The 25,670-nt window shown below is 39.9% G+C and overlaps 1 protein-coding gene across 2 annotated transcripts in view; it reads left to right on the forward strand.

Annotated features, from left to right (window-relative positions):
- The first annotated feature begins 14,254 nt into the window (after positions 1–14,254).
- slc29a4a (solute carrier family 29 member 4a) overlaps positions 14,255–25,670 on the forward strand; it is a 28,780-nt gene continuing 17,364 nt past the window's right edge. Inside the window, exon 1 of one of the 2 annotated variants that reach the window (XM_088612502.1) lies at positions 14,255–14,541. The gene's annotated coding sequence lies outside the window, so the exon portion shown is untranslated. The remainder of the gene's footprint in view (positions 14,542–25,670) is intronic. The other variant, XM_088612503.1, reaches the window with a different exon arrangement.

A 25,670-nucleotide genomic window follows, 5' to 3' on the forward strand; every position in this document is an offset into this window, starting at 1 on the left:
TAAAGCGCTTTGAGTGGAGTGTCCAGAAAAGCGCTATATAAGTGTAAGCAATTATTATTATTATTATAATGACAACAATGCAATAGGAACAAGAGGAGGAAAATGCAAAATATAAATGCATTCGCTGTCCTTCCTGAAAAGATTCACCTCTACAGAATTATTTAATGCATTAGGAGATTTGTAGCTAGCATGGTGGCACAGTGGTGCCACCATGGTTAGTATGTGGCACAGTGGTTAGTATTTCTGCCTTGATTGATAATAATATAATACACTTATATAGCGCTTTTCTGGAGGGGAGTCCCCATTACCTGTAAAGTGCTTTGAGTGGAGTGTCCAGAAAAGCGCTATATAAGTGTAAGCAATTATTATTATTATTGAATAAATGGAGTCTCTTCCAGCTTCCTCACAATTCATCACTTAAAAGAAGTAAACTTTACAACTGTTCTCTGTCAGCATTGAAGCCAGCTCCTAAACACACAAATTAATGAATGAACATCGAATGCGAATGCATGACGTAACAGTTTTTTTTAATATTAAGTGTGCAAGCAACAGAACTGCATCAGGAGGACAGATGATTTGAACAAACGCAGATACATAATATTCTCCATCCTTTAAAGTGTGGGAAAATGTATAGATGAATGACGCAGGAGCCTGTTCTTGGGCTCTCTTGGTTTAACAGTGAACAGTTATTTGAGGAAGGGCCTGAATAGGTCAGTTAATCCTATTATCCACCTGTGTTGTATTACTTGTCTGCTCTCTTGGAATGGAGTCTATCAGCATGGCTAGAAAGGGCCATGGATTATGTAAATGTAAAATACCAAAGGGTCTCATTCGTTTGGTTGTGGGAATATGTGGATCAATAAGAATTGCACAGCAGAAAGTGCAAGCAAAAAATATTCTTAGATATAGTGTGGCTCCTTTTACCAGTTCCCATGGGAGTATGAAGTATGAATTATGTACTGTTTGCAATCAACTTTCACATTGTAAGGGTGCTGGAACTGTAGGTTATGAAGAGAATAATTTCTAGGAATTGTTGATGATTGATGCTGAGTGTTGTGGTGCTTGGGAACATACGTGATACTCTGTGTAGTGTTTAGAAACAGCATGAAAAGAAATTGCACCAGCATTATTAATGTTCATGTCTGAATTTCATTGCTGATTTTATCATAGTGCTCACTGGCTCATAAATGTATTGCTCACCTAATTGGACCAATTTGTCATAGTGGCATATGGGTGACTTTGTTCGATCAATTAAATAATATGAAAACGGATCTACAGAGCTGATTTTAATTGAAAATCTGCAAACAAAAAGTAGTGCACACTGGGATTCCAGTCCACCAAATGACTGTTATAGAACCGTTCAATGGAAAATAAACCACGAACCTGAGAAACTATTCCTGTTTAACTCTCCATCATTAAAACGTCCATCTAAAAAAACCTTTGCTAAGGGTTCTGATTGTGCTGGCAAAGCCTTATGAATAATATTAATTTCTAAGACAGTTATTTTTCAAATATTTTCCTTCCTTATGTTGCAATCTGCATCTCTTGCAGACCTGAAGTCATAAATTATATTAGGATTGCTTTTATGGCGATTTACATAAATTATTTCTTTAGATCTGTTCCTTGTAATTCGGTGCATGTTAATGCATTTATTTTACTGAGAAGCAGCCAGGAAAGCAATGTCATAAGCAGACACTTCAAAATGGGTTCATCAGCTGTAAAGCAGTAACATAAAACACTGCTATCTGGTCTGTCAGGCCTGTGCATCTGAAATGATTTAGAAATGAATGATTCACAGTTTGAACTCTGAGATGAAACATGAGTTAAAGCTGTAGGACAGAAAACTGTATTTTCCTCGCTCTCCAAAACTGCATTTCCAATATTTTTAGCTCAATTTAAATGGGAAGCCTTGTGAATCATCTTCCAAAGAAACAATAACTCAATGAAAGAGATGGGAAAGAACACAGCAATGTTTTAGTGTGAATTTTATGCATTGCCTTCACCTGCCTCACCAATGGGCTGTGAGATGAGTGCTTGGGTTGGGCTATCTTTCGATTTTGCTGATTCAGGGGCAAGAGAAAATAAATAAAGCTAATGTAATTCACACTGACTGATTCATTAGTTAAGTAACAATCTAGAGCAGTCATGATACCATGTAACAAAAACATGAAGAAAGATGTTTTCAGTTCTCTTTAAGCCAGGGAATCATGTTCTCATGGACTGGAGTCCTACAGATTAAACATGCACTTTTTTAAAATGCAGGACATAGAAAAAGCAGGTGATGATTGTTTTAGCCAGATCATTATAGGAATCAAGTAATTAAGATAAGGAAAATGACTCAGATTATTTTTATAATTATTTTTGCTTACAGGCGCCTCTACAAGTGCCCATTTGCAGCATTAACTGTTTAGTACTGAGCTTCGCAGTCTTGTCCGGAACATATTCCCATGATACATCCAAAGCGCTTAATCACCAAAGTTTTCAGAAATTTCAGAACACAAACACATCTTTTTGATTGGTATTTTATATGAGCTGTATGTGTAACAGGTCTTATTTGGTACTGAATGATTTATGGAAGGTCCCCTTAGAAACTACAGTAGGTGGCATTGATTTCTCAATGCAAGTAGGTCTGGCCTTTTGGCATGTCCAAGCTCTTCACTGTTCAGGGAGAAGTACTGAAAGTGCTCTTGAGTGTTTGAATCCTAGCTGGCACAGAAGTGTTCTCATCGTATACACTCTTAACACAACCCGTACAACGGATCTTCTGCCTTTGTTTTAAGAGACAGATCAACTAATCACCCACTTTAGTATTGTTACAAAACTCTGTGTGTGTGTTGGGTTGGGAGGGGGGGGGGTTGAGTGGTGCAGAACTGTTTAAAGAAAATGTACCCCTGTATTAAGTAACAATTAAAGTCAATAAGGTTCTCTGGACAGCTCTGGTGAGAGAGAAATAAATCACTGTCAAAACTATATACGGTATATATATCATGTCTATTTATAATAGACTTACAAATATTTATTAATAAGACAAAAGCACTACTACACAACACAGAACATTAAAGAACATACACCAGTTACAACAGTATATACAAAACAACACACCTCAGACGCCTGCATTCTACAGACCCAGAAACCCAGAACAACACCACACCAGGTCAAAAAGAGGAAGAATGATGTGTCCTAATAAAATAATACTGGGAATTAATCTTCCTTTTCTACAGATGCACCCCCAGACTAGGAGTATTTAAGTCTGAGGATCCTAAAATACAAGAAATCTGAATTTCCTGAACAGCCAGATCTCTATTAGAAGGCTTAGATTACTGGTCTCCAAATCTGATCAGAGTAAGGTCCTCCCACATGGCACAGGACCAGAGGAAGGGTGATGGAATTTCTTCTACTCTCTGTGCCTGCTTTCTTTGTCTGTCTTGTGTCTGTTTCCTCCCTGTCCTCCTGTCCTCCTTTCAGCCTTTGTTTTTTATGCTGTGTTTTGTCTGTGGAAGCCTCTAGTGTTTTACCATGAAATTTAAATTACCTAGGGTAAACCACCAGAAACCCCTTTAATCGTCTGTGTTTACCTGTCTCAGCCTACCTGCAGCTAGACGAGCACCTCCAGCCATCCCTGCTGTTAAACACTTTCTGAATGAGGCCTTGAGTACTGCAATAAAACACCAACTGCACTGAGTTTTCTGAAATATGAACGTTCAAAAAGGGCAAATGACACCCCCTAGCTTGTAACAGTATCCAAGGCCTAGGCAATGTGTCTGTCTTAATCCCTTGCAAGTTTCAGAGCAGTATCATGTAGTGATACAATAGAAGAACATTTTCAAGTGAACAGATTCAAATAATGGTTTTTGCCACAGAGCAGTGGGAATGGCTTTTATGTTTTGGTTTTAAAACCCTTGTACATAGGGTTTATCCTGTACATTATGCAATCATTCACTTCAGTTACAGACAATGCTTTCTGTGGCTTTTCCTATAGTAAAGAATTATATAAAATTCATAGTAAAGTAAATAGAATAGTAAATAATTCATCCCCTATAGAAAATATTAAGATGAAGACTTATGCTCTTTTTGACCTTTACAAAAACTTTGAGGGGCTACCTGTACAGTCCTTAACTGGTTAATTATGAAATGTTGGACAGTACATATTAAATTGGACTGACCAATGATGAAACAGATCATTTAAGATGAATAAATTCTATTGTTAAAATGTTTGGAAAAATTCTTTTGAAGATGTTGTGTTGTTGCACAGAGATCCCATTCAATACAAACTCTTTTTTAATTAAATAACAACATAGCATATTAATGCAGTCTGATATGAAAGATCAGGATATGTAGATCAGTTTTGTGTTGCTCCCCATGTTGTGCAATCTCACAGAAAGCAGCCAAGCAAGAACAATTTAATTTTGTTTCAAAAGGGTGAGCACTAAAGAAAATCCCATGACCTTTTCATACACTCATAAAATGAAAAGAGCTACACATTATGGTGCTTTGTTAAAATCTTCAACCTAATTAGGAGTCCCTATATATATATGTTATGAGCATAAACAATTAACTCAGAGCCTCCACTGGTGTTTTTTTCTGTTATGTTTTTTCTGGAATGAATCTACGTTTGGAATCTTTAATTGACATTAATTAAAAACTTCAAAAACATGATCACAGTTTTATAATTGTAATAACAGTAAAAACTAGTGTTTTTGTCACATACATTTTTTTCTACAAATAAAGTAGGTAAAAGTAGTATTTGTGGTACAATACACAGTCATATCAAATTAACTATTAGTATAAAACAACATGGTTAAAATTTAAATTATTTTAAAATTTCATTACAAGAGTCTCTGTAAAATTGTGTTGGCTGCATAAAGAAGTGAAAATATTGAACAAAAAGAGTAGTACACTGTGAAATGTCTTGGTCTTACACAGAAGTGTATTTATTCTGAATGTAATTTTCCATTTTGCTTCAAGAATATTTTTACCCTTTTCCAGCAAAGTGTAACCCAGTGACACAGCAATTTAGGAGAGGTTAAGTGAGAGAGTTTATCACCAAAGTCATTATGCTTTTTAACCAAATCTCCTGTGAGAAAAAGGCAATATCTTAATTTTCAGCATGTTCTGAAAGAATAATACCTTTAACATTTCACTTAATAACTATTATTATTTCCTCAAAAGGTAAAACCATGTTTTTGTAGGAAGCAATAATAAGGGCTGCAAAAATGAATTTATTGGTTGAAGGTTTGCATGCATTCACACTGTGCTATAGACTGACCTTTTACATAAGACATTGTGAAAGACTGACTTTTAAATGTGTTCTTTTGAAATCTCCACTGCTGGATTTCGGAACTAATTAAGACTTTCTGTCTTTTTTTTGTACAGCGTGAGAGATGGAAGACGAAGCGTTTTTTTGTCATTTCAATAACAGGCAAATAATAAAAGAAAAAAAAAACATTTCCTAAAATCTAGTTAATAGTTTAAACATAGTTCTTAAACAGAACTAGGTACAGGTTATGCAAAAAAGTGAAATATACAAAGAACACTAGAATGTAACAAAACTAGGTTAGAAAGTTTCACACCCTTTAAAGAACCTTCAATTAAATTTATATGTAATTTTTTAATTTATAGATTACATTTAATACATGCAATAAATACAGACATGAACAAGCATCAGTGCCTGATGGAGCACATCGCTAGTGATGTCACAGAGTGACAAAATTTGGGTATGGGACAATAAGGGTTGGGGACTATGGTGACTTTGAGCTGTGAATGACCAGTGTCTCCCTAAGGAGTGAAAATGAAAATGTGTTTCTCTCGTTCTTTCAGCTCCCTCCCAGTGATCAAATGCATAGACACTCATTTATTACCACACAGTTTCAGCTGTGTGCCAGCAGCCATGTCACCCTGCAACTCGCAACTGGCAGCCCACTGGAGCTCAGCAGGTGGGAGCCTGGTCAGTCCCTGGATGGGAGACCTCCTGGGAAAAACTAAGGTTGCTGCTGGAAGAGGTGTTAGTGAGGCCAGCAGGGGGTGTTAAGCCCTGCAGTCTGTGTGGGTACTTATACCTCAGTATAATGTAGAGGACACTGTACTGTAAAAAGGCGCTATCCTTTGGATGAGACGTAATACCAAGGTCCTGACTCTCTGTGGTCATTAAAAATCCCAGGGCATTTCTCGAAAAGAGTACGGGTGTTACCCTGGTGTCCTGGCCAAATTTCCCCCTGGTCTTTACCAGTCATGGCCTCCTATTAATCCCTGTCTATGAATTGGCTTCATCACTCTGTTCTCACTCCCACTCATAGCTGGTGTGTGGGGAGTGTACTGGTGCACTATGGCTGCATTCACATCATCCAGGTGGGACTGCACACTGGTGGTGGTGGAGGGGAGTCCCCATTACCTCTAAAGCGCTTTGAGTGGAGTGTCCAGAAAAGTGCTAGATAAGTGTAAGGAATTATTATTATTAGTTCAGAGCTAGCATGTGGGATTGATAGACACATTGACTGAGAGGGGGTCTCTACAACAGGGTGTGAATACACAATGGATCATTACAACTGGCCGTCTGCATTCAGCCCAGTTCATCAACAAGGCCTGGGCAGTTAGCTCTGCCCACACCCAAGGCATTAATGGGCACTTCCACCCCACCATCTTGTCTGGTCTGTGGGTTTGGAGGATTGCATTGGTGGTACTGGGAGACATAAAAAACCTGTTGCAGATTACAAAGGGTCCTAGCACCCTTAAAATTGCCAGGTGGCATAGTCGGCTACAAAAGCTATACTTTTGAAAGCCGTCCCTGTGTTACTGGTCGGCATCTATGACAGTTATATCATGTCAGGCAATGTCATTATTTCCATTAAGCCATCTAAATGATTTCCTGTTGGGCACATTTGTCTCACTGTCCTGACACATAAATACTGTCAAAAGTATTCCAAAATAGTGGTGGCCCAAGAATGGATCACCATGAGGTACACATAGGTCTCAACACATACATGTTAGAACGCCGAGCTTTATGATCATGGGTTCAAGCCTGGTTCATTTCATTAGCTGACTATGAGCACACTAATGACTTGAGCACTGCCAAGGGTAGGGTTGGGGCTACTTGGCCAAGGATCTCCTCAGTGGTGACTGTGATGCATTAAAAGATGAGGCGATCGTGTTGGAGGAGTCTGCCTCCATTTCCTCATTCTCCCCTGTGTGCAGCTGTGGGGTTCGTAGCTTAGAAACGAGACTTGGAAAATGTCTTTTCGCTCTTCCAAATTCAGGTATGGACAACGACTTCAACTCAAAATAAAAAAAAAACTCCAGAAAAGGAAACCATCTCTACACTTCAGACTAATAATAAAATCTTTTCGAATCGCTGGGAAGCATTCTAGTGACCTCTGACACATAAGAACATAAGAATGGTTACAAACCACACAAGGTCATTTGGCTTATTTTGCCCAGAGTACATTACTCAGCTGTTACCCAGGCAACTACGTGGCTGGGTAGTTAGTTGCACATCCCCACAACCTTTTCGGTAAAGAATGGCTTCCTGTTGTGGGTTTTAAATGCGCTTTCATGTAAATTTCACTTGTGTCTTCAGGTTCATGTTTCATTGTTCACGAAAAATCTGCTGGGTTTACTTTTCCAGTACCTTTGATGACTGTATCCCCTCCTATTCTTCTCTGTTTGAGACTAAAATTATTCTGTTCTTTCAGATTGTCAGTGTAGGACATCCTTTAAGTCCCAGAAAAAATCTAGCTATTCTTCTCTGGACTGACTCCAGAGCAGCAGTATTTGTTTTGTAACGTGGTAACCAAAACGGTACACCATATTCTAAATATTGCGTTATACAATTTCACCATAGCATTCCTTTTTTAATTCCACACTTTGGTTTGCCTTTTTATTGCCTCCCCATGATTATATGGAAAATGTAAACGATATACAACACCCAAGTGTTTTGTTTGTAATTAACCTCTCCTAGCTTATTGTTTGCTAATTTGGATTTACTGTATTGTTTTTATTACATGCGTGCCAAACCTTGCACTTTGACCTACCGTAAACATCATCTGCCAGGCATTTTGGCTAATTTGGAATTTGATCTAAATCTTTTTGAATTTCATTTGCTTAGTGTTTTGCTCAGTGCTTATGTTTGATTAGTGTTTACTAATCCTCTTAGATAGGGATCATCTGCAAACGTGACCAGTTTACTAACCGTACCAGATTCAAGATGACTGATATTAACTAGGAAGTGCATGGGTTCTCAAAGAGGTCCCAGTGGTACTTCACTAATTACAATACCCCCATCTGAATATTCACCTCCTGTCAGTACTCTTGGTTTACAATATATTAACCCATTCTCAATCTAAATGTGCACATTAGCCTGAATGCCTATTGAATCTGTTTTTATGGATGTACCTACATTAGCAGCCTCTGTCTTCAAATTACAGCTGGAAGTGTTGTGTTAATGGCCTACAGTTTCATCTCATCTTCCAGTAATGCTAAGTTGAGATGTCCTGATATTGGTACTGTGGAACTGGTAAATCCTGGAATTTAGGAACCTGGTAAGTGTCATGAATGACCCGCTGAGCAAACAGGAGGATGGATCCTGTGCTGTACCTTAGGCGGTCAGGAGAGAAGCAGATAGCTTTCAGAGCCAATGAGGGCTAGGCGAGAGAAGTGGTCAAAGGCAAGTTCTGTGGTTCGTTATGTGAAAAGCAGAGAGACAGCTTAGAAAACAAAGGCCAGGTAGAAGCTTCAAAGAACGACCAATACCAAGCAAAGAGCAAAGGGTTTTGGAGGGTTTAAGTATTGTGCTAGGAAGAAGGTCCGCTGATTGATGGAGTGTCATGGTTGGCTGATTGGCAGGAGTGCTGTCGTTTGGTAGAAGTGCTCGGGACTGGAGTGTGATTAGTGCGAGTGCGCTTCCGAGTGAGAATCTGGTGAGATGAGGGTGTGACAGTAAGGCTATTGATGACAGGAAGGTGTGGTCTTATTTGTCTTATTTGACTGTCTGGCCGTTGCTGAACAAAAATAGAACATATATCTTCCAGTTTGCGTGGTTGAGTGCATTTGGTCCATGCCTGGGTAAAGTTATTTAAATGATCAGAATGATTAGAAAAGTCAGCTGATGTAGACACATATTGATTTCTTTACAGTTCAAGAATAGCAACAGTATCATTCCAAACTACCTGGGGTGAGTATACGTAATGACATTCTCCAATCAATACAGATGTTTTGCTTTTGTACTGGTGTGTTTAATTACAGGCTGCTTACGTTCTGTGTACCAGCTCACAGATTGATTATTTAACTGCCCTTAAGCTAGTCTCATCTACAGTGACTGGCAGGAGGCTGTTGTGAGTAACACTGTGTGGAGATGTTGCAGGTGCATTGCAACCAGTAACACTCAAAACATCGAATGCAAGAGTGGGCGAGGAGCCAGTGTTTATTAACCTTTCAATTGAAAGTAATCTGCCTTTTTTAATCAAATCTGTTCCATGTCTTGTGAGCAACAGACCAATTAATAAAGAAAATTGTGTACTGGTTAATATTAGGAATAAAATCATGATGTATTACTGAGTAGAGTAAGAGTTAAAATTTTTACTTGGCAATGGAATATTTATTATTATATAAAGCAAACTAGGGGTTTCTGTGTTGTTCTTGGTGGTGGGGTTGTTGGAGGATAACGTAAGCAAGGAATACCATGGAGAAGGTTTTTTTTTTAACTTGAACTTCATTAAATATGGCAGAGAAATAAGAACATGTTGATGTGATTTCAGTGATGATTTAGTTCATTCTTAATTGTATGCGAAACCCTCCCCCCACAGGTGATTAGCCAAACTGTGTAATGCATGATGAATGCAGCCAGTTATCCAGTTAAAGTTTAATAACAATTAAAGTTTTAACAGAAATAATTATTCTATTTCTCCACAAATGTAGTGGTAATTGTATAGAAACTTAAGACTGCTCTGAAACCCCTACCTGTGGTTTCCCATCATTTTTTAAATTGTTTCAGCATAAAGCTTTTTTAAACATCTCTGTAACACTGGGAGTTTTGAGCACTTTGTCACGTCTGTTGTATTATTTCACAAAGATTCTAATTTTAGTAGATTTTAACGTTCATTTTTGACTCTCCACAATACTTCTCTCTAACAGAATTCTGTGTTTATTTTTATTCTGTATATACACTAAATATGCCCATTCCTGACAATAGGGTTCTCCTGTGAGTGACATGCACATCCTTTTAACTGGGCATTTGAGATTACCCGCCATTTGTTTTGATTTAAACGTTTTACTCACAAACTTAATCTAATATGTTTAGCAAAATCAGATCTATTAATCCAGATTTGTTTCTCCAGTCCTTTGTAAGATTTCTGGCAGTGGCCCTCAGCCAACTAGACTCCATTTACGCATTACAATTCCACCCTTGGTGGCATTTTAGAAGGCTTGGCTCTGGAAGAAACTAGAGAAGCCTCAATTACAGTACATGTCACTCTCACTGGGGTCTGGAATTGTTCCCCCCGCTGTAATTGTTCACTTAATCTCTTTACTGTTAAAAACGCAGAAATCAGATTCCTGCTCTACTCGGTAATATTGAACTTCTCAGTTTTTGGAAAAGCTTCTAGAACAGGCTGTGTCACTTGTCTGCAATGTGCAGAGAAGCTGTATACAGTAGGCTTTATCGGTCTGGCCTCAGATCTAAAAATTGCAGAAACTGCTCTAGCTATGGTTAACAACAATCTAGCGAGTGCTACTGACTCTACGCATTTGGACACTATACCCTAACCCTCTGTTCCTAGATGCTATTGAAAATTGCCTTTAGATAATGTATCAAGAATGGCTCTCATGAAGGTTATTGTTAATGAGAGAGACTTCTTCTCAGCTTCTGTACTTTTGAATCTCATAAGGTAAGAGCAGACAATAAAACATTGTCATTATTAACGATTACTGCAATTGTTGTGATGACCTATATTTTTAGGCAGTGTTTCTTTATTTGGCAATTTAACTGCATTATTTTATTTTGGAAACGTATTTTCTACCTTCTCCCCCATCACAATGATACAAAATCTTTCCTCAAAGGAACCCCACACTTCTCCAAAATGTGTATTTCTGTGACTAGTTCGTCAGGGAGTGTAGAGTATATGAAATTAAATTTTCTCCAAAGCTTAATTTCTGTGATAAGGTATTTTGAAAACATGACTCATAGGATCCTAAAACTACAGTAGGTATGGAATGCAGCCTAATGAAGATAAGATCACTTTATTAGTCATATACAATTTCTTCCATTAGCAATTTGTCTTTTCACATACCCCAGCTGGTTCTCCATGAGACACACAGGCAGGGAGAGAGAGGCTTGGGGTCAGAGTGCAGGGTCAGCCATTTATACGGTGCCCCTGGACCAGCTGGGGTTAAGGGCCTTGCTCAGGGGCCCAACAGAGTAGGATTTCTCTGCCAGCCACAGGATTTGAACCCACAACCTTCCAGCTACAGACGCAGATCCTAGGGTTAAGGTTAGATAAAAACATTCTTGTTATGGTACAGGAGTCCTTTACAAGCAAATGCTTTATGATTTTCTTCAATAACCAGACACATAGACTTGGTTTATTAATTACTGCATGAAGGTTAATTTTTCAGAATGTTATGTTTTAAGTATTTCTGGAGACATAAATGATTGTAAAACCTTAAATGTCAGGAGATTCTGAGACAAATATTTAACCTACATACAGAGCCCCAGAGAAAGTCCCAGGTAAGTCACACAAAATAGGCCAAGACTATAATATATATATATAAAATGTATTATTTTACATTGACATGCAAAGTTATAAGGTGCATTACTTAATGATGTTCCCTGTGCAAAGTTTTCAGCAATATGGACAGAACAGGATCCCTACTGATACTTCTGAATTGCGACATGCCTATTCTTCTCCACTGTGAACCCAACATTTATTTGGGTTCATTTGTATTCCCTTCCAGCCATACGCTTCCCTGCCTGTGTCTGACGCCAATCTGCACAGAGCCAAGGGACAGAGCTTCTCTCCTTTCCCAGCAGCTCCACTGATTTTTGCAACCAATATCCCTGTTAGCGTCCACCCTCCACCCCTGTCCACAGTGATGTGTCTTTTGATGTCAGCTCTAGTTCTTGTCTCTGCCTTCCCGTTTGCTGTGTTCCCCGGTATGTGTCCACACCACTAATCACCTGGCTCATTCTGTCATGGTTGTCATCCCTCCTCTAGAGGGCGCTCCGACCTTTTATTATTAGTTTCATTATTACATGCACCTGTCTCCTGTTTAACAAGGCACTATATAAGTTAAGTGCCTCCTAAGCTCTGGGCTCAGTCTTGGAAGATGGACGTCTGATGGCCCACCTATCCACTAGGCTCAGGAGAAGCCCAAGGTGCAAGGCCTTTTCCCCATGTTCCTGGATCCCTTTTCCCCGTCTTCGTCTTGGATTGATCTCCTGGCTATCTGGAGTTTGGATTGCTCCCTCTTTTTCCCTTTTGGACTCCCACTGGACTTGCTCGCCTGTGCTCCCCCTCGCACCTGGATCCCGGTCGGCACCGCCCCCTGTCTGTCCTCCTATCCATTCCTCTCCATGTTTTCCCTATTGTCCTTCTCCAGTCTCTTCCGGATTATACTGTCTGCATAGGGTCCTAAATACGCACTACATGGGAGTCAGGACCGGCTCCCGTGACACATTCGTGAGACTCATCAATGTTACCACCTTGCAGTTTGATCCTGTCAGTTCTCAGACCTTACTGGGAGACCTCTGTGGGAAACCAGCGAACTGGTGAACAAGTGGGTGACATTCTGCCCCCCTGGACCAGCTTCTCTACACTGATGCCCCAGTATGGTGGCACACTTCAGTGGTAGATAAAACAGGTGTACTGTAGGTAGAGAGCTTGGGGGAAAATGCTTCAGACATTCAAGGTGTTGTTTTAATCATGTGAAACTGGGCATTGTCTGCAGATACTGTTCAAGGAGAATCTATTGTGTTTGACATGGAGAAGTGGTTAGGGCTCCTGATATTGTGGCCAGCCAGAGTGCCTGTTTATATGTTTGCCTGCCTGGGAGCCACAGAGAATGAAGAGAAGAGAGGAGGATCAGCCAGGTCTGAGTGTTAAGGTTAAGGTCTAAAAACACATCTGCATTATGAGCACCGACTGCTGGACCTTGTCTAAGAAATGACTCAGAGGCAGACTGGAAACTATGGTGGTGTCCTTCCAGGGGACTCTGCAGAACACAAGACATCTCATCATGGCAGCCAGTGCATAAATATCCTCTACTGCAGAGGACTGGTATACATGCAGGCTAGAGAACAAAGATGGTTTATTACAAACTCAGGTTCTCCTTTAATTTCCATTTCCAGTTACTCTTCAAATAGTTAAAAAAAAACAAATATCTGTTATCATATTTAAGATGTATTAAATACATTGTCTTGTTTTTTAAATGTCTTATTTTTTTCTCTGTTCTCATTTCTTCATTTTAACTATTACTATAAGTTCCCATCTTATTGGAATAGCAACAGGCTGTTTTAGTCAGGAAGGAGGATTCACAGCAGATGTGTTTCATATCTGAACACAACACATTCATCTCGTTTACTCTTGAACCTGCACAGTGCAAGGATTCTGGTTTTAAGGTTGAATAGGAATGTACGACGTAAGCCTCATACAAAGTTAAGTTAAAGAAGAACTTCATCACCGATCTCTCTTGCCGCAGGTCCCGGCACTCTCAGTTCATTTTAAAATCGTAAAGCTGCTTGCAAAGTGTCTATGTTATCTCTTTAGCATAAAACAATCTGTATTCATTCCGTATCGGGTGATAAATAATTCATCTGTCATGGAAAAAATTGCAGCAGGAGTAATTAAAATATATTGGATGTACTCCAGTTGTGAGAGGCCTCTGGGTTTCTAGTTGCTTATTTCTATTACAGATACTTAAAATAATTGCACTTCGTCTGCCGAGGTGTTAATTAAAAGCAACTTAAAGTCATAAACCTGATAACAGGACAGATTTTAAGTGTGGGAATAACAAAAAAATAATAAGTCTCTAGATGCCTAATAACGTCATATGTTTTTCAACAGGTGGGTTGTTCATTGACCCTTTGAAATTTACTCAGCATTTTCCTTCAAAATGGCTACATTCAATGTGAATTTATCCCCGGATAATTTCTTTATTGGCACTTTTCAATTGCCGGAAAACCCACACCGAGTATTGGATAAAAAGTCCGACTCTACAGTAAGCAAAGTGTTGTTAAATCTAGTATGTGGTCGGAATAATGCAGAGGTCCCCTTTAAATTTCACCGAGACGCCAGTGTTTAGCGACTGTTCGTAGGATGCTACGAGTTGGGATCTCAGAGTGTGGGAATCGGTTTTGTTCAGTGGGAGGGAGGAAGGCAGCGTGAGCGACTCTCGGTGTTGCACCTTACGTGAAAAGGGAACGTAGTAGACCAGAGACCCTTCAGATGGATTGAACTCAGCCTGTGAATCCGAGATGGAAAAAGCGATAGATTCACCGCTTTTCATTTAAAGGGATGAAATCTTAACAAGTTCCAGCGTTTTCCAAATCTGCAAAAGGTAAGAGGTAACCTGTTGTGTGTTTTCCGAGATAACAGCTTGCCTGGAGATAATGAAAAGGTTTCAGTGCAGAATAAAGCAAGAATACATTACGAGCAGGGTTCATAGTAAAAGCTGACAACACAGTTCACTATTTCATGTTAGGACTAGTACTAGATAATTAAAATGGATGAAGAACGTGAAATATTTACAAACATAACAGATAATGTTCTTTTTTTTATTAAATGTGACATTGTAAATGCACCTTAGTGATCCCGACCGTATATTCTTTGTTTATGATATATTATGTTTACATCTTTAAAAAAATTAATTACGTAGTATTGTCTGTTAAAGCTTATGTGATGTGTTTTAGTGCGTTTTTTTGAACGTTTAATTTTTCTTTAAACTTAAACTAAAAAACACCATTTTAAATTTTAATATGATGAAAAGGGTTTAATATACTTTTGCCCTTAAATACATTTTCAATAGGCAAGAATACATACACTTGCTTACAACAGCGCAAACTTCCTATTTTACAATTAGTTTTCTTTTCTAAACAGCTGTATATTTTATTTTTGCATCAAATATTCTTGTCCTTGTTTGTGAAAGACAAGGCGAGCGCCACCCTCTGTCGAGAACAAAGCGAAATGAAATCCAATTTTTCGCCCCGATCTTGGCTTAACCAAAAATCTTTCATTACTTAACGGAGAAATTAATCGCGGCATGAACGTCGTTTTCATTGGGGGGTACTTTTTAAATCACTTTATTTAAAAAAATAAAGTATAAGTAATTAAATTTACATTCCTTTTTGTATTTTTCAGCAAGTAAGCTTTTATTTGTGGCTTTCGCAGGACAAACCTGCTGCCCCTAATGGTTTAATATCCCAGCTGAAATTTGGCTTTAACATGCTTGTATCTGGATGCCAAAATGCAATTAAAAACCAGTGACCAACCTACACTAGTCGTGTCGAGTGTGCTTTCAATGAACTTGATAAGGGAATCAATGAAGAAAAAAATGCAAGTCTCCAAAACCACGATAGACAAAGCAATATTAGTTGTAGCAGTAGTCGTATTCAAATATCCGTTAGGTTACTTATTATTTTATACATGATACATCTGTCCTATGCATAATAATGGTATATAGTAGGCCTAATTTTGAAAATCACCGAAAAGGGGATATATTAATTATACTGTACCTAATCAAAATTATATAACAACTTCTGTTTTGCAAATATTTTCGATTATGTTTCTGGGTAAATCAACTCAGTTTGCCATTGTAAAATGTTAAGCGCTGCATTTTCTTCAACCAGGTGTAGCTGTCTCATTCGTAAGTTCTCTTTTAAGGTTCTGTGCCGGGTTGAGTCATACCTGAGAAAAGCTGTTTAAAAAGTGTCACACAGGCCTGTGCGTCTTCTAAAGTGCTTGCTGCTTCTTTGTCAGTCCAGTATCATTGGCTGTCTGCGTGGTAGTCAGTCGATATTTTTTTCCTGTCAGATGCTATTAGTAAAGCAGGTGTTGTTAAATATTCTGTGTCAACGTTAGTGAATATAGCGCTTGACAGTTTATTAACAGTTCTGCCTGCAAGTCTTTAAGCTTATTTCACGAAGATGGCAGAGTTCTCTCGCCGTATGTCCCTCGCATAATGAACTTCCTGGGGAAACATATTGTTCCCTACATATTATTAATGTGACGCCTTATTTGATCGGTTTGAGCAGGGAGCTGCATCATTGTGCTTTGGACAGTAAAGGTTAATTCTTTAGAGTGTTTTTTTTTCTACTTTTCAGTGCAGAATTAATTATTTGTACTTATTTAATAGCTGCTTTGGAGCCTGATCTTCCTAGATATCAGGAACTAAGTAAGGCTGGCTATGATCAGTACTGGGATTGTCGCAGTTTCCCAGTTCTGGTTCGGGAGTATCCCTGTATTTAATGGTCTTTGTTTATGGAGATTTTGATTAGCTAAAATTCTTGAACTGGTTTTTCAACGAATTGCTTGATTTGAACTTTTTCTCAAGGTTGCACCAAGGTCTTTATCACAGCCCCCCTTCTGAATGGTCACCTGAGGCCTAACGCACAGCAGAAATCAGGCTCAACCAGTATACAAAAAAGAGGATAATTAAAGGATGTCTGTTTATTTATAGTTCAGCCAGGGGGAACACAATAAATTCAACTGACAGGAAGAATACTTCCTCATCCAAGTCTTAAGAGAAAACTCCCCAGCAGAGCGAAGCCTCTTTTTTCTGTTGTGGTATTTCGGAAACCACGCCCCCTGTTACCTCCCATAAGCCTCTTAATGGCCTGCTGCTCCGTGCTGTGCATATGTCTAGAAAACACAAAAACAGCCCTTCTCCACACAAAAGCCCCCACATTTGTGTTTTGTAGTTTTTTTCTTAAAAACAGTTATATGCAAATATTGCAATTTATGGGTAAATGATTAAACATCAGTGTTTATGGACGGAGAGTGCAGCACCCCTCCCCATCACTAGATGGCGCTGCGGAATCAGGCCAGTGGCCATCTGGTTAGTTTCCCAGAGTTTATCTTTTGCCCTGAGTTTGAGTATGATTTTTTTCCCCTCTGAATGCTGGTGAGTAAGACTACCTGCAACCTACAAGCAACCAAACAACTATTTACAAGTGCCAGTTCTTTGATTTCTCTTTTTTTCCCATGCTGACCTACTGCAGTGGTGGACAATATGAATCTTCCAAAGGGTACTTGTTTTTCTAGGCCCACGACAAATACTGTAGGCTGAGGGATGGCACCCCACCACAGCCTCAATTTCAGACATTATCCCTCTTTTATGATTATTTCCAAGAATAGCACACTGATTTCTATTTCAACTTGGTTTTGAATCGGTGTGCCACCATTGTTTTCTATAAAACTCTCAATGGTTATCAGTGATGTACAAAAAGAGGTGGGGATGACACTGTGTCTAAAACCAACCTATAATAAGATCTCGTGTAGTACAGACTCATTGGTTAAATTCCACCTAGTCTTTTAGAAAACAATCATTAATGTCAGAAGTTCCAAAATTAGCTAGTACATGGATTCAAGCTTATTTCCAACCTGGTCCAACTATTTAATAGCTGAATGGGTACAAAATGGAGAGCCCAAGGAGATGTTCCATAAACTTGAATGGAATGAAAACCAAGACATGCCGCTGTGATCCAGAATTGCGAACACTGCTCTACATCTGGAAAACCAGGTTGATGCCCAAAATGGTGTCACTGAATCAGTATCTACCACCAGTTTCTGTTCTTAAGAGCTCAAAATATGGTGATTCGGGATTCTGTTTTGTAGATGTTACCTATGATTTGAGGAATCTTGATTTGACCTTGATTGGGAACTGACTCCCGTGAAGCGTAGTTTAGGACCCTATGCAGATGGTACAATCCGGACGTGAGTGGAAGAGGACATCAGGGGAGGAGAGGAAGAGGATCAGGACGGGTTGACGGACAGGGGGGCATGTCTACGGTGATCCGGTGCTCGGGGGGGCGTGGCGATGGCAAACAAGTTCAGGTAGTCCAAAAGCCAAAACCGGAGGATCCAACCAAAACGAAACAAACAGTTAAAAACCCGAACGGGATCTGGAACAGGGACAGGGAATAAAACCAGGATGACAAGGTCAGGCGCTCCAAGCCCCGGTCTCAGACGGTCAGGACGCCGTGATGAAGCCTGTGCCGTCAGGTCTCTCCTGGACCCGTTGGCAGGCAGGCTTCTGGGCGTCCATCTCCCAGTGCTGAGCCAGGAATAGCGGGAGCACCAGGCTTAAATAATAACTGGCAAAAAAGGGGGCAGGTGCACGTAATCAACTAAAGAGGAGGGACGCCGATCGTGACACTTTATTGACCACGTCTTGAGTACTGGGTCAAAAAAGACCCTATGTCACTGTACAAGTGTGAACCCCGTTGACCTGGTTGAAGTCCGCTTGCAAAATATGCCTCCCTAATTTTTCTGCCTTAGTGAAGTCATTATCACTTCTACTGCTGGTCTGCTGTGTCATGAAGGGCTGCCAAACATCACACTGGGTGCTGCACTTCACTGGTAGATGAAGTGCTTCTGCTTTCTGCTATGAGATCCTTTTAAGTGAAAATTACTATATAAATACAAACAATTATTAATTCATGCATTTGCAAAATAAATTTGTATGACTGCCGAAATCTCATCTATTAATTTGAATCCATTTCGATAAGAGCAGCTGCCTTTTGTTAGGTGTCAGACGTTTGAAGATATACTGGGCACATTTTATTGGCTCTTTTGGTAAATAAACCCAATGAAATAAATTACTCTGTAAATCATTGATAGACTGATCATTAACATTTTACAGTATGTCCATATTTTTCATTTAATTGCAATGAAACACTTTAGGTCTGTGGTTCCTGCTCCTGGTCTTGCGAGACTGCATTTTCTGCAAGTGTTAATTCCAAGCTGAGCTGGGGGATCACTGGTGCTAATTATTGCCTTTAATTGACCTAGTTTCTTATTTACCTGTTTCTGCACTTTGTCCTTGCTTTTAAAAGTAAACTTCTTCAAGTGTATTTTTCCAACTACAGTAGTGTAAAAAAACTTTATGTAGTCTCTCTAGATTTTGGTGTTTGCTCCCTTATTTCTACTCTAACGAGCTCTTAATGTGATCTGTTTATTTTGAGCATTTTTCTTGTTTAATTGCGCACCAGAAATGGAGTAAAGTAAAAATGTAAAACCATAGTAGAATTCTAACCATATAAAGATATAACTATAGTCCCAGATCCCAATCACCATACCCTGTACTCTCAGATCTAAATCTTTAGAAGTCAGCCAATAATAAAAACCAGTATTAAATCAAACAGATAAGAAACAGAGGTGGTCAGTTCCTGATGTACAGGAAATGACACGTATCAGACACACCCAAAGTGGCCATCTTTCCTTTCTGTAGAGATCCAGCTGGTTACATTTTTCAGGCAGCATACCTGAAAAAGCTAGGCTCTACTCAGGAAGTGATACATGGGCGATACCAATTACAAATCCCATTCAACTGTTCAAGAGCTGAAAACAATCATACCTCACCTAGACTATTGAAATTGATTAGCATTCAATTAGGAAGTGGACCGAAACAAAGATCAGAAGACATAGGAGTCTCCCTGGACCATAATTACTGTAGGAACCACTGCTATGAATCATACTGTAGTCACAAGCCACTCTTACAAATTCGCACATTCCTCATGAATAAATTATGAACTGCAACGTATTGAAAAGCATTACCCTTTTATCTGCAATGGTTAGACAAGAACACTACATACAAAAATATTTGGAAACTAGAGGAGTAATGGGGTGTGCCAACAACAGATGTTCCCAGATAGTTGCCTCACACTCATTTTCCTGATCGATGCAATTCCCCCTTTGACTTGTTTGAATATGTTGATCAAGAAACTTAGGTTTTCAAGAACCTCCAGAAATAAGCAGCACATACTGGGTACCGCCCCAGAAGTGACACCGGAAAATGTTCGGTTTCCCACAGCGAGACAATCTTAATTTTCAAATGCACTTACAACGTACAACACAAACAAATCACTGCCATTGTGAAGGTGTGTGGGAGGAAAGAAAATTGTCTCTATTTACTGTGTGGCGTATAACATTGTATTAAATTATTTAAAAATGCTGTCTAGCAGTTTGTCAAGCATGTTTATTATAATCACAGTGGCATCAAAATTTGCACCGGATGAAAATTGGAATCCCAGTTCTAGGTGCTATTAAATTGCTATGTTTGGCCCACCAGCTAGTTTGACTGATTAATGGAGTCCCGCAGGAGAACAGGAATTAATGCTTGACAACCAGCGTTTCACCTATGTTTTGTGAAAGCACATTAGCTTTCAGCTTTATCAGCTCTGACCTGCTGATTTTGGACAATTCATAGTCGAATGGCACTGCTTATTTATAGTGTTTGTAAATGTTGGATCCATGCTATCAGGTCAGTTTCAGCTGGCCACCTTACACTGGTTCATGGTTTCAGGAGTAAGGATCAATTAAATGTTTATCTGCTGATCAAAGCTGTTGTGAGGCTGATTAGATTTACATGACCCCCAGAACCAAAATGTCACCTAAAAAAACTTAATGTTCTTATACTCAGTCGAGCCCGGGCTCGCAGTCCTAAGTCTCCTTGGCAACCAGCCATGTTTACACATGGCCCACCTCCTGGTGTTGTGAGGAACTCGATCGGGCCTACTGTCCATTCCACATGTCCCCGCTTAATGGATCATAATATCATCAGTTCCAGGTTACTTAAACCCTGTCCTGCCTGCAGCTAGACGCTCTGTCATTGAGCTTCCTACTGACATTGAGAAGTGCTCCCTGCACTAACCAGCCTGTCAGAACTACAAGGAATCTGTCTGAATCAGTACAAAAACCCAAGACCTAAACAGATGCGGACCCGATCAAATTACAGAGCCTCGGATATGTGTGGTGCTGGTGAAATCTTTGGCTGTTTTGTTTTGTTTTTATTTTCTCACTGATTCTTGATATGTCAAACCTTGGCAGAACTGACAGCTCCTGATTAAGTCTCATCTTTTGGGCTTTTGTAATCAGGTGTGAGTCCAGAGGTGTATGTTTTAATTATCACCTCGTCAGGCAGTCTCAGCATTTTAAAAAAGAAGACAATCCTGTAGGACAAACTGGTTCCAGGACATACGGTTTAGCTATTCCCAATTCCACAAACGTGATGGAAGTGTGCAGGTACTGTATGTGATTTATTACTGTATCCTCCTTCTTAAATCACATAAATGTAGACAACAGATTGTGATTGTGACAGCACTGGCAGGCTAAAGGAACTGAACCTGGATCAGAGAGGACTACAAACGGATCTGATTCAAGTATTCAAAATGCTACGAAGCAAAAATAAAAGACGAATCAGAAGACACGTTTAAAATTGAGAACAGGAGGCACTTCATTACACAACGTGTAGTGGGAGGGTGGAGCAAGCTACCCAGCCATGTTGGTGAAGATGATACTGTAATTTCTTTCAAGAAATGTCTGGATGCAATTCTTGGCTCAATTAACTACTAACCACCAAACAAGCTAGATGAGTGAAATTACCTTCTCTCGTTTGGAAGCAATATTATAAAGTCTTTATGTCATGTACAGTAAGAACACCATCTGAGGTTACAGCCCAGTACTGCTTGACTCTAAAGCAAGGTCCTTTGTAACAACATTCAGCATTAAGGTTGATGTGAGAAAACAGTGATGGTGACTTGGCTGATTAGTATAGACTGTTCCAAGGTGTCCAACACGATGCATGGTAGCATGGGCAAGAGTAACAAGACTTGACAGGAAACGGATATTCTAAGCACACTGGAAAGGTTAGCAGAAAATGGAAAGCAAGCAGAAATAGGGGAGGCAGAGACCCTTTAATAGTTCAAGATTCAAGATCCAAGGACTGCTGATCTATTAAAATGATTTTTCTGCCTTTTTCCTCTCTGTGTCCTTTTTACAAATGGCAATCTTAAGAAGGAGTGGAAATTAAAAGTATAAAATACTGCATTTGTTGCTGTGAAGTGCAGTCTCTTTTCCTAGGCCACAGGGAAGGTGGGAGCCATCTGTCAGCAGTGCTGTATATTATGGTTTTGCAAAGGCCATGACTGACTGCTGATTTTGGCATCTACAGAGGAAGTTGCCTAAGCTGATCAGGTAGCTGTTCCATTTGTAATGTCATCTGCTGGAGCCACAGGGACACACAGTTGAAGAGCTGCCCTAATGCCTTCAGAGGTCTGTAGATGGATGTACTTATTTGCTCTTGCTGTCCTATCCAGGAGTAGAACTAGAATCTAAAAGACAGCAAATAGAGAAAATTAGGGCAGGTTTGGCAGCATTTGAGACACATTCTTTCTTTCCTTTTAAGTAACGTCAAACACTCATGTCATGTATGGTGCATCAAATGGTGATCATGAGATAAATGTGGCATTTCTTCAAAAGTGGAATATATGAATGCGTACTGACAGGATCTTAATAGTGAGCTGTCTGAAGCAAGCTTGAATGTTCTGAAAAGCCTTTATGCAGAGGGATAATATGTGGAAAAAGAACTCTGAAATTAGGTATGCTGCACACAGTGTATCATATCATTCTCATAACTCTCTATAACACAGGGTCTCCAGTGCTTTTACAATGGATTTTTACTCAGTGCCATTCAGTACTGCGGTTTAACATAATAATGGTTGCCCATGGCAGTAGTGGAATGATTTTCATCTCCAGTCCATTGAAATGGTGTGTAATGAAAAATGAGCCTTAACTAACACCACTCAGTTTTTCTCTTCAGAAATGTCATTTCTATGTATTAGATTATTGAAATATATTAATTAGCTGCACAGTCTTGGAAGTATTTGTAAGGCAATGAAGACTCCTTTTTTAACAATATTGAATAAAAATTAAATAAGTATTGCTTCTTCAGTGTAGTTTTTAAATGTAATTAATATTAATATTTCTAAGTCTTATTTACTGAATGTTCATTCTTTGGATAAAGTTAATTGTATCTCTTTGGATGAGGAGCCAGTTCTGTCATATCTTTTTATATAATTTTAGAAGTTACTATATCTTGTTGTAGCAGAAAATAGTTTAAAAGGCTTTAAATGAATAATTTATATGCAATTTATTTCTTTTAGCATTGAAAGGGTGAATGTATATGTATAATGGAATGTATGTTAAAATACTGAATTCTAATTCATGTATAATATTATTTAATATCATGATAAATTTCTATTCATCTATCTTTTTTGAAAACTGTAAAACGTGCATTTGGATATTATTTAACTGTCTATTTGATTAATCGATACCAATAAGTTTGAGGAATTTTGACAATTGCAATGGCTTTAATCATCTCATTAATGAACGAGCTGGTTCAATAGAAGTGATAGGTCTGGAAAAACCTGATAGAAAAACACAGATAGGAACCAATATGCCCTGTTTATTCAAACACACAGTCTTTGTGCCATTGGTATTTTAGATGCAGGACTAAGTCAGCACACTGTCACTCACTGGCTGGGGCTTCACAGCCAGCAATTTCTCAAATGTCAAGATGTTACAGTCATTCAATCTCTCAACGATAGGCCATGGTCTGGGATCGTGAGTCACAACACAACAATCTGCCAAGATTGATGGGGCAGTCAGACGGTGATGGTCTTGGCAGGAGTGTGATGCCACTACAGAGCTCTGCCTGTCGTGATTGATTGCAGCCTGATTGCACAGCTCCGTGTTGATCAAGTCCTGGTCTTGCTTGTGACCGTTTGGTCTCATTCTGATGTAACCACATTCCAATGATAACACACATCCTAATGATAACAGCTCAGATAACAACAGCTTTCTTTCTGATGCCCTTCTTGTCAGACTTTAACTCCATTGAACATTTGTAGGAGCTGCAGTGACATGTGACATATAGGGTTCAGAGACCAGTGAACAGGTATATGGGAAACTTGCTCATCTAAAATATATAAGAGAAAGGGGACAGTATTCCAGAAGATAGCATCTGTAACCTGGTATAAAGCATGCATTGCAGATCTATAGCTTGTAATGCTTCCATTGGTGGCAACATACAGAGCTACCTTGTGACTTTTACTGTAGATCCCCTGTTGATCAATCCTGTTGACAAATACTAATCTAATTTCTGTTCTATAAAATATAAGGGCACCAGCTAAAAATTGTACTTTTTCTGATAATTGTGATTTTTTTTTTAGGTTTCTTTTGATGCTCAGTGTACTTAACCAGAAAAGTGATGATCATTAAGCAAAACCTTTTGGCTTTTGTCTCGTATATGAACAAATACCTTACCTCCTCCTCCTCTTTTTCACAGCCTTAGTCCCAGACTGTCCTGGGGTCAGCTGCTTTGGTTGCTCTATGCAACCATGGTTTTGGCAAGATGGTTTTACGTCGGATGCCCTTCCTGACACAACCCTTTTAGTCGCCTCTTACGACAGCCAGGGATACCCAGGAGGTATTCTGATCCCCCTCCTGAGGGATGAACAAATACCTTACCACAGTCACACACTTTTCAACAAACCTAATATGCTTAATTAGGTTTAACCTAATTTATAATTTGCTATATAACGTCCTTGATTTTTAGATCTGCTGGCACTTCTGAAGAATATTTCTCACTCTGCTGTCAGTTTGCAAGGCTGATTTGTTACTGAAAGAGAAATGTGAGAAAAGAGGAAGCTCGAAAAACAAAACATGAATTATGTGTTATGCTTTTTGTGGCCCTTTGGAAAAAAAACTCTTGGGCCTCAACCAGTAAAGTTGCTGGCCCTAGTGCAGGATGTTCTTATGTAGCGGAGCTCGTTCGGATACGGTGACGTCGGCGCCCTCACTGCGCGTAGCAGGGTCCTCAGCTGCCTGGGCTGGGGGAGGTCTCCTTAAGCTCATGCGGCTGGTTCCCTGTTGCGTTACGCCGGAGACCCAGGTTTGCGCCCCAGGTGCTGCAGGACGGAACAGGGTGGCGGAGGGCACAAGACCGCGCGGAACCCCAATGGTCACATTGGTGCTGTGACCCAGACGGGAGTGTCCTTTGCCGAGGCAAAGTCAGCAGGGGAGGGTGTAGCGGAGCTAGTTCGGATATGGTGACGTCATCGCCCTCACTGCGCATAGTGTCACGGACGTCCAAAGGGACTAACCGTGGGGAGCAGGAGAGCGGAAAAAGACCCATATGCGTAGCGGCGAGACGGGAAAAAGGCCCGGGCTCATTAGTGCAAAGAGTTCAGGAATGCCGTATAGAAACCTATGCCCTCAGGGAGCGGACGTGGGGCGCCCTGGTGCTAGGCGGGTCTCAGGACATCCGAACTTCAATGCTGAGCGCTGACAGAGTGCAAGACCCGGAAATATATAGCCCAAGGGAAAGAGAGGGACAGGAAGGACAGCAGACCGGAAACTAGGGAAAGGACAGAGAAGGAGCGCCCTCTGGCTGCAGAGGGCGTGACACATAGCAGGGACCTCAGCTGCCTGGGCTGAGGGAGGTCTCCTTTAGCTCATGCGGCTGGTTCCCTGTTGCGTTACGCCAGAGACCCGGGTTCGCGCCCCAGGTGCTGTGGAACGGAACGGGGTGGCGGAGGGCACAAGACCGCGCGGAACCGCGACGGTCACACTTAGTGTTTTTGAGTCTGTCACTAGCTAACTGTGACTGGGACCATGCGGTCACAATTG

This window comes from Lepisosteus platostomus, chromosome 19 (genome assembly GCF_059453375.1).
Source record: "Lepisosteus platostomus isolate fLepPlt1 chromosome 19, fLepPlt1.hap1, whole genome shotgun sequence".
NCBI lineage: Eukaryota > Metazoa > Chordata > Actinopteri > Semionotiformes > Lepisosteidae > Lepisosteus > Lepisosteus platostomus.